Source organism: Tupaia chinensis, unplaced genomic scaffold, assembly GCF_000334495.1.
Source record: "Tupaia chinensis unplaced genomic scaffold, TupChi_1.0 Scaffold000628_1, whole genome shotgun sequence".
NCBI lineage: Eukaryota > Metazoa > Chordata > Mammalia > Scandentia > Tupaiidae > Tupaia > Tupaia belangeri.
Window position 1 is genome coordinate 3556558 of NW_006160148.1, and position 10394 is coordinate 3566951.

Consider the following 10394-nt stretch of genomic DNA (forward strand, 5'->3'; position numbering starts at 1 on the left):
GGATGGCCATGCCACAGTCCCTTCTCTTCCATTCTCCTCTCAGGATCTTGGGCATGCACATACACGTGCCTGGCATGAGTTTAAGCCACCATGTCAGGACTCCAACTGCGGTTTACTACATGGGAGTCCAGCGACATAGCCATTATGCCAACTACTGGTCCCAATTATTCTCATTTTTTTTTTGGCAATTTTCTCAGTTTTTGTGGTGGATTTTTCTAGGCCAGTGATTCTATCTTCTACATCTGAGATTCAATTTTCTGTATGATCTAGTCTGCTTTTAATACTTTCAAGGGAGATTTTGACTTCTTGTATTATAGCCTTTATCTCTAACAGGTCCATTTGATTCTTTTTAAGAGTGTGTATTTCCTCTTTCAGATCTTGGAAGAATTTCCTCACCTCTTGGAACTCATCGGCTCCTTTCGCCCACCTCTTCTGCAGTTCATTGTCTCTCTTCACTTCTATCTCTGTTAGCTTTGTCATTATGGATATTCTAAATTCCTTATCAGACATTTCCATGAGTTTCATTGTACTGTCTGAGGATGAAGAGGAGCTATTCTTTTCTCTTGGAGGAGAGGTATTTTCTTGCTTTCCCATGTTTCTTGTGACCTTGAGGTGACTTCTAGTCATCTGATGGATGGTGTGTTTCTTCCTAATTCTTGAAGTTCAATCTGAGTGTTCAGAGGCGTGCAGAAGGATGTGATCTGTAATCTCTCTTCCACTCTGTTTTTAGTCTTTGTGCATCAGGTTCAGTGGGACTATATGAATATTCCGACCCTAATCGTATTCCCATGTTTGGATCCTGTTCATTTGGACATATCTAGACACTTGGTGTTTAGAGGCCACTAGAAATGAATCTGGAGGGGGAAGTCTCGGCAAAGACTCTTCATTTTTGGTCAAGGAAAGCAGTATTTCACAGCTCAATTTCAGTATCATCTGAGGATTGAGTCAAGTTTTTAAATACAAAACCCTGGCAGGTGGTGGTGCAGTGGTAAAATGTGGTACAGGTGATAAAGCCTCTTTGAGGTTGACTGATTCACATGAGTAGGTTCCAGGTTTGCATCAAGGGACCTCCCAGCATGTATCAGACACACACATACCCATGACCCAGGGGTGGCTGAGGCTTTTAAGACCCTACTGAGAGTATCTCTCTGTCTCTGTCTCTGTCTCTCTCTTACTCATGAAATAAATAAACTTAAAAAAAAGAGACATTTTCCAAGGAAGAAATCTCTAAGTCTGTTTTCCTCTTGCTTTCCTTCTGTCTGGGATAGAAAGAACAATCGGCCAATTCATGGCTTGTGAATCACCCTGTGACACTTCACTCCCAAAGTTGATTGTTCCAGTGTTTGCCCAGAGACCAGCAGTTGGCGTAATGACTATGCTACTGGACTCCCATATAGTTGACTGGTTTGAGTCCTGGATCCGGTGGCTTATGTGTGCGTGAGTGCCCAAGATCCTGAGAGGAGAATGGAGGAGAAGGAATTGCAGCATGGCCATTCCGCCTGGGGGGTGATTTCTTGCTTTCTGTCTCTCTGTCTCTCTCTGTCTTTCTGGTGAGTGCACACGCCCTATAGCAAAAATTTCTTAAAAAAAAAAATCGGAGGACCAGCAAGCAGTTGGCGTGGTGGTTAAAGGCGCTGGACTCCCACATGGCTGACCATGGTTCGAGTCCTGGACCTGGTGGCTTGCTTTCTCCTTTTCCCTCTCTCTCTCTCTCTCTTTCTCTCTCTGTCTCTCTCTGATCAAACTGGAAAATAATAAATATTTGTTAAATAACAAAACAAATAATTCTTAAAAAAAAATCAGTATTTGTCCAATCACAGGACCTGAACATCACTGTTCTGGGGGGAGGTGGATGTCTTGAGATGGTGGAAGCTGGAAGAGAGCAGGGATATCCTCAGTAGGGTTTTTAATTTCACCAAGACCAGCTTCGAATTGTCCCAGTGAATGAAGTGGAACCATCCTGAAGAGTCCAGCTGACTTTAGATGTTGCATGAGGTTCCCCCAATACCATACACATTTTTCATCTTAATTATGACTCCAACTGATTTTAAAGTTTTTATTATTTCATGAGCAAGAGCAAGAGACAGAAAGAATAAGAGATACAGCACACTCAACAGGATCTCAGTGCTGCTGTCCATCCTTAGCATCAGCCACTCTGGGTCATGAGCATCAGTTTGCATGCCTGGTGCACTCAGGGAGGCACAAGCCTGGAATCTGCCTTGTGGGACAGCCTTGCAGAGTGTCCCGTTTCACTGATACACCACTTGGCCCCTCTAAGCGACTTTAAAAGAGAACTTAGTCTCTACGGTAACTGAGTCTCAGAAATACAGGTAAATCACGTCTCCCACCTGGGCCTTTTCCTCCTGCATTGTAAAATGAGATTGAAGTAGGAACCAGCTCATCCATTCACACCATCTATGATGTGAGGTGGTGGGAAGGAAGAAGGAGTCTGGGGAGAGTCTTGGTCCCTACACTGGGCACGCTGAGTCCTCATCAGTCCACATCTCTGAGTACCCTGTGTGCCAGGAACTGCACTGGACACTGCATACAGTCTCGCACTCACTTTCCAGAACACAATCTTATGATACAGGCGTGATCCCTCACAGAGCAGGAGAGGGAACTGAGACTCAGAGAAGCTAAGTAATTTGTGCAGGTGCACAGCTAGAAAGAAAGACTTCCTCCCCAGGTCTGGCTGAATCCTAGGCTCAGGCCTTATCAAAGGCCCTGCCTCTGAGGATGCCTTAGCGTGTCCAGTTACACAGAGGTGACCCTTCCCTATGGAGCAGGACCTTCTCTCCTGTGTGTTTTTTTTTGGAGAGATTTTTCACTATAGGGTGCGTGCACTCGCCAGACAGACAGAGACAGAGAGACAGAAAGCGAGAAATCACCCCCCAGAGGGGATGGTCATGCCGCAATCCCTTCTCCTCCATTCTCCTCTCGGGATCTTGGGCACACATGCACACGCGCCCGGCGTGAGTTTTAAGCCACCGGGTCCAGGACGCAAACCGTGGTCGACTACGTGGGAGTCCAACGACATAGCCATTACACTAACTGCTGGTTCCCTCTCCTGTGGTTCTTGTCCTCCACCCTACCTCAGGTCCAAGGTAAGGGGCCTCGGCGTGACCATTAATTGTACCCTACCTTGCATAATTCAATATCAAGCATCATCCTCATACCACCTCTTGCCCCTCCTGCTCTCTTCTACGGTGACCCCAAGTCCACTAGTGCCTTGACCTACCACGACCTTCCACTCATTGGCCGTTGCATTTTTGTCTCTGTTCCATGCCTCCCTTAAGTCCTGACTTTCCTCCTTAATCAGCTTGGATTCCATGGGCCACCGCTGTAATTATCTCCTTGCACACACCCTCAACCCCCTTGCTCCGCTCTTATTAAATTGTATCCACCTGGTGAAACCACACCCTGGCTGATCCCACACTGCTGACTAATGCCAGGGAGAAGCTCGGCCCTGCTGACTGGCCTCACTTTGCCATCTTGCCCAGCTTGCCCAGCATCTTCCAGGAGCTTTGATACTGTCCGGCAGGGCTATCACATGACCTAGCCTTTTCACTCTCCTGTGGTCCTGTCGGACAATGTTGCACACCTTGTGCACCTTCCTCACTTCGAATTCTCTGACAGCTCCTCCCCCTTCTCCTCTCAGCCAGTGACCTTGTTTTCTACTTCGCTAAGAAAACAGAAGTAGTCAGAATTTCCTGACTTTCAATCCATTCTCTTCCCGTTCACCTGGGCCTGTGCCTACCTTCAGCCACTGTCAGTGGGTCCTGTGTGCTCCTGTCTGAAGCTGTCCTTCCATTTACACACCAGGTCCGATCCTTGCTGCCTGCTCAAGGACTTCACTCCAAGATCTCCTCTCTTTATGACTGGGTTATTCCAACCAGCATTAAAAGATAATTTTTTGCATCTTAAAAGAACACAAAAGCCTGCCAAAGGCATGGTGGTTAAGGAGGCTGGATCCCCTACGGCTGACCACACGATTTGAATCCTGAACTAGTGGCATTAGTGTGTGTGCTCAAAATCCTGAAAGGGGAGACAAGTAGAAGAGAAGGAATTGTGGCATGACCATTGCCCACGGGGCATGCCTTCTCATTTTCCCTCTTTCAGTCTTTCAAGTGTATGTGCCCTCTAGCAAAAGAAAGAAAGAAAGAAAGAAAAAAGAACACAACGAAACCAAAAAAACTCTCTTGACCCACGTCTTCCTCTTTTTCTACCCCATTTCTTTATAAAGCAACACTCTGAAAATGTCTACTCTTGCTGGCTTCTGTTTTCCTGATCTTTCTCTTTTTTTTAGGTTTTTGTCATAAGGTGTGTGCACTTGCTAGAGAGGAGAGAGACAGAGAGATAAAGAGAGGAAAAGTGAGAAATCACTCCCCGGGGTGGATGGCCATGCCACAATCCCTTCTTTTCCACTCTCCTCCTGGGATTTTGGGTGCACACAAACATGTACCCGACGCGATTTTCTTTCTTTTTCCCTTCCTTCTTTCCTTCCTTCCTCCCTCTCTCTCTCTCTCTCTCTCTCTGTTTCTTTCTTTCTTTCTTCCTTCCTCTTTCTTCTTCTTCTTCTTTTTTTTTTTAAAGAGAGATCTCCAGGGCAGATGTGCTTGTCTGAAAGACAAAAAGTGAGACATCATCCCCTAGGGGGCATGGCCATGCTGCAGTCCCTTCTCCAGTCCCCTCTCAGGATTTTGGGTATGCATACACATGTGCCCAGCATGATTTTCAAGCTATGGGGTCCAGGACTCAAACCATTGTCAATAATGTGAAAGTCTAGTGATGTAATCACTACGCCATCTGCTGGTCCCACATATATATTTATTTATTTTTAGATTTTTGCCATAGTGTGTATGTGCTCACTGGAGAAAGACAGAGAGAGAGAGGGAAAGTGAGAAATCACCCCCCCCCCTCCCAGGGGGGATGGCCATGCCACAGTCCCTTCTCCATTCTCTCAGGATTTTAGGTATACACTCACATGTATCTGACATGATTTTCAAGCTACTAGGTCTAGGACTTGAACTGAGGTTGGCCATGTGGGAGTCCTGCTCCTTAACCATCATGCCACCTACTGGCCCCAATTATTTTTTAAGTATTTCTTTCTTGAGAGTGAGAGAGAGAGGGAGATAGACAGAGAGAGCAAGACAAACACCTTCAACAGGTTCTCATGCCAAAATCCCTTTCAGCCTTCCTAACCAGGATCTTGGGTGTGCATGGCAGTAAGTATAAGCTGATCAGGGAAGTCACAGTCTTCTGCATTGATCTGCATTCCTTGAACAGCACGTTTACCCTGCAACACCCAGCTGGCTTGTAAAGGTTCTTTATGCATTCTATTATAGATACAAGTTGCTTAATAAGATACATAATTTGCAAAAATGCCCTCCATTCTTTTTATTTACTTATTTATTTAGTGTTCTTTTTTTTTTTTTTTTTGGAGAGGTTTTTGCTATAGGGCGTGTGTGCTCACCAGACAGACAGAGAGAGACAGAGAGACAGAAAGTGAGAATTCACCCCCCAGAGGGGATGGCTATGCTGCAATCCCTTCTCCTCCATTCTCCTCTCGGGATCTTGGGCACGCATGCACACGCGCTCGGCATGAGTTTTAAGCCACTGGGTCTGGGACTCGAACTGTGGTTGACTACATGGGAGTCCAGCGACATAGCCATTACGCTAACTGCTAGTCCCAGAATTTTTTTTTTTTTTTTTTGCTATAGGGCTCTTTAGAGAGGCAAAGGAGGGTGAGGTGTGGGAAATCACCCACCAGGGGTATAGTCACACCACAATTCCTTCTCCTCCTTTCTCCTTTTGGCATTTTGGGCATGTACACACATACCCAGTGTTATTTTTCAGGCCGCCAGGTCCGGTACTAGAACTGCAGAGCTGGCTGTGTGAGATCCAGCACCTTAACCATCATACCACTTGATGGTCCAATTTTTCCACATTCTAATTGTCAATTCTGTTTTGTTTCTTTTCAATTGCTGGAAGGCACGTGTGCTCGCCAGAGAAAGAGAAAAAGTTTGCTTCAATGGGGTGTGGTCTTGCTCCAATCTCCTCCATTTTGCCATCCTGTTGAGATTTTGGGCATGCACGCACACATGCACAGTCTGTTTTTGAAGCTGCTGTGTCTGAGATTCAAAGGACATTTTGCTACATGGGATCTGGCTCTCTAGAAAGAAACACAGAGACAGAAAGCGAGAAATTAGCCCCTCAGGGGGGATGGCCATGCCACAATCCCTTCTCCTCCATTCTCCTCTTGGGATCTTGGGCACACATGCACATGCGCCTGGCATGAGTTTAAGCCACCGGATCTGGGACTGCATGAGAGTTCAGCGACATAGCCATTGCACTAACTGCTGGTCCTTGAACTTCATATTTCACTGGACCTCCAAACTGACTGTGACACAGGTCATCATTCCTTTCTTAAAATGCTTTCTTGGGGCTGGCAGGTGGCATGGTGGTTAAGGGTGCTGGACTCTCACATGGCCGACCACGGATCGAGTCCTAGATCTGGTGGCTTGCTTTTTCACTTTCCCTCTCTCTCTCACACTCTGCCCCTCTCTGGTCAAATTTAAAATAAATAAATAAATAAAGTCAAATAAAATAATTCTTAAAAATGCTTTTCTTCACTTGGCTTCTGAAATACTTCACTATGCTGCTTTCTTCCTCATTAACCGGCTCTTATGTGGTTTTCTGTTCTACCTCTCAACAGTGAAATGCCCTGGGATGCATTCTCTGGTCCTCTTCTATTTTTTGTTTAAATTGTTTATGGGGCGTGTGCACTCATCAGAGACAAACAGAGAGAGAAAGAGAGGGAAAATGAGAAATTATCCTGGTGGGGATGGCCATGCTTCAGTCCCTTCTCCTTCATTCTCCTTTCAGGATTTTGAGCATGCACACATATGCACTCAGCTCACCACAGAGAGAGAAAAGGAGAAATCCCCCTTGGGAGGTGTCTCGCCACAATCCCTTCTCTATTTTCCTGGAATTTTGGCCATGTACAAATGTGTCTTTTCACATTTGTGATTTTCAAGCTGCCAGGTCCAGGACTTGAACCATGGAGTCAGTCATGTGGAAGTCCAGTGCTCTAACCACTATGCCACCTGCTGACTCCTCTCCAGTTTGTTTCTAACTCAGCAAGCCAGAGTGATCCTCTTAAAACACCAGCCAGGGATGGTCTTGTGGTCTAGTGGTTAAGGGAGTCAGATCCCCTATGGCCAACTGTGGTTCAAATCCTGGCCCTTGCAGCTTGAAAAACACACCAGGAGTGAGTGTCCGTGTCTGTGTGTGTATGCGCGTATGTATATATGCACCCCAAATCCTGACAGGATGGAAAAATAGTGAAGGAATTTTAACATGACCGTGTTTCATTGGGGGGTGTGATTGTTCTCTCTCTCCAGCAAGCACATGTGCTCTTTGACAATTAATTAAACACACACACACACACACCCGGGCCAGTAAGGGTGTGATGATTAAGGATTCCACATGGCTGACTGTACCATGAGACCTGGATCTGGTGGCTTGAAAAACATGCTGGAGGGACCAGCAGGTGGCGTGGTGGTTAAGGTGCTGGACACTCCCACGTGGCCAACCATGGTTCACGTCCTGGACCTGGTGGCTTGCTTTCTCGCTTTTTCTCTCTCTCTATCTCTCTGGTTAAATTAAAATAAATAAATGAATAAAAATTAAAAAAAAGAAAAACATGCTGGAGATGTGAGTGTGTGTGAGTGTATGTGTATGCTCAAAATCCTGAGAGGAAAATGGAGGAGGAGGGACTGCAGCATGACCATCCCCCATGGAGGGTGCTTTCTCAATTTCCCTCTCTCTCTGACAAGCACACACGCCCTTTAGCAGAATTAAAGCACACATACATGAGCCAGATGGTGTCTTATTTTTTTTTAATGATATAGTGTGTGTGCACACATGCAAGGGAGAGAACAGCATCTTCGAAAGTGTCCTATCACATTGCGACATTGTGATCTCCTGGCCCTGGCCCTCCAGCTCCTCAGGATTGGGTGCCTATGTGAACCCTGATTGGTTGAGTGGCTTCTGACCTTGCAGGGCACTGTGTCGCTGTCATGCCACAGGGGCTGTGCTAGTGCCTCCATCTTACCTGAAGTAAAAGCCGAAGTCTTTCCAGTCACCACAGGGCTCTGACCTCCACTTCCCCTCACTCAGACGTCATAGCCACTGGCCTCCGAGATGCTTTCAAACGTGCCTGGCACGCTCCCCCAGGGCTGTTGCCTTGCCCATCAGGCTCTTCCCTGGTACCCACCCGCAGGCTTCTCCTTCCATTCCTCCAGGCATTTTCCTCAGTGTTCTCTTCTCAGTGAGGCCTCCTTTTCTGACTGCCCAATTGCAATGGCCCTTCTCTCCCCGCACCGGCTATCCTCCTCGGTTTTACCCTTTCCACAAAACCCAACACCCCCTATCATGCTGGGGGTTACCTATTTATTTATTTTCTGTTTCCTGCTTGGAACAGAAGCTCTGGGAGGGCAGGGATTTTGTTTTCTGCATAACCCAGCGCTTGGAAAAATACTGAAGCTCAGTAAGTGTCCACAACGTGCATGAAGGGATGCTTGAGGAAGAGAGGAAGGGGGATTCTTAGATGACCAGATCCTGCAGGGGTGGCGGAGTGCAGCTACGGCCAGACTTCTGGGTGGGACTTTCAACCCTCCCGAGGTCACAAAAATTGGCTCCTGTCCTCCCAACCAAGGAGGCCTGCTGCAGTGGTCCAAAGCTCCTGCTCTTAGCTGGTCTTGGCCTCTTCCCAGGTGCAGATCACTGCCTTTCACTGAGCGTCAGTGGTCTCATCTGTTCTTTAGGGCATCATCACCTACCTTCAGGGCTGGCGTAGAAGATCCAGTGTGTGAACGGTGTCTGGTAGATAGCATCCAAGACATGGTTACCCTCCCCAGATACAGGGCTAACTTGGAAAAAGTTTCAAACAGATATGGTGTGAGTTTTTTGTTTTGTTTTGTTTTTGGTAGTGAGGAGAGATTGTGAATAATGGGGGAAGATGGCCAGCTGGTGGCATGGTGGTTAAGACCGCTGGATCCCACATGACCAGTTGTGCAGTTTGAGTCCCAAATGTGACAGCTTAAAAAACATGCATGGAGAGGGGTGTGCAGGTGTGGTTAAGGTGCTGGACTCTCACATGGCTGACTGCAGTTCAAGTCCTGGTCCTGGCGGCTTGCTTTCTCACCTTCCTTCTGTTTTTCCTCTGGTAAGCATATGTGGCCTATAGCAAATTTAAAAAAATGATAAAATTAAATAAGTAATTCTAAAGAGATGGAGGAGAAGGGATTGTGGCATGACCCTCCCCCATGGGAGTGCTTTCTCACTTTCTCTCTCTCTCTCCCCCTTTCTCTTTCTGGTGAGCACTGTGTAGCAAATAAAAGGAAAGAAAAAGAAAGAAGAAAAGAAAAGAAAAAAGGGAGGGGAGCGAGAGGGAGATCAGAGAGGAAGACAGGCATGGAGAGAGATCCAGGATGGCTGAAGGCTACACTGTGGAAAACGGAGAGGCACCAGAGGACAGACCTGCCCACGACCAGGCGCATGCAAGTCACGTGTTCTGACTTCACTCCCACAGGGGCTGCACAGCCCAGGAAACCTGTCCTTGCCCACCGGCTCCTGCAGCCCACCTAACCTGTGGGAAACCAGGTGGAGCTGGCTGGTCAGTAAGCCCATTTCCTGGTGGGGAAACTGGCTGACGAAGGTGGTGACCTGCTTCTCTGTCTCCTTGCTGGAGGGCAAGCTGTTGGGCTCATGGGCTGCCTGCTCCCACTCTGCTCTCCTTAGGGCCAGCATGCTGACTGCGAGTAGGACTGGGTGCCTGGGCAGTGCAGCCCCGTCCAAGCAACTCCGACACCCACTTTTATAAGGAATATCTCGCAGTGCGTCTTTTCTGTAATGGGATGCAATTCACAGATAAGCTATCCTATTTATACACTCCCAGTTAAAATAAAATGCTCTAACTAAAGGAATAAAAGGAGGGCGAGCCAGTGGCGAGGTGGTGAAGGCAGCTAGATCCCACGTAGCTGACTGCGCAGTTCCAGTCTGGACCCAGTGGCTTGAAAAGCACACTGGGCATGTGTGTGAGTGTGCTCAAAACCCTGAGAGGAGACTGGAAGAGAAGGGATTGCAGGGGGGCCCCCTCCTAGGGGGCGTTTCTCATGGTCTTTCTCTCTCTCTTTTGTTCTCTCCCTGGTAAGTGCACAGGCCCTATAGCAAATTTAAAGAAGAATTTTTAAAAAGAATTATTTTATTTAACTTTATTTATTTATTCATTTAAATGTAACCAGAGAGAGACAGAGTGAGAGAGAGGGAAAGTGAGAAAGCAAGCCGCCAGGTCTGGGACTGGAACGGCAGGCGAACATGGGAGAGTACAA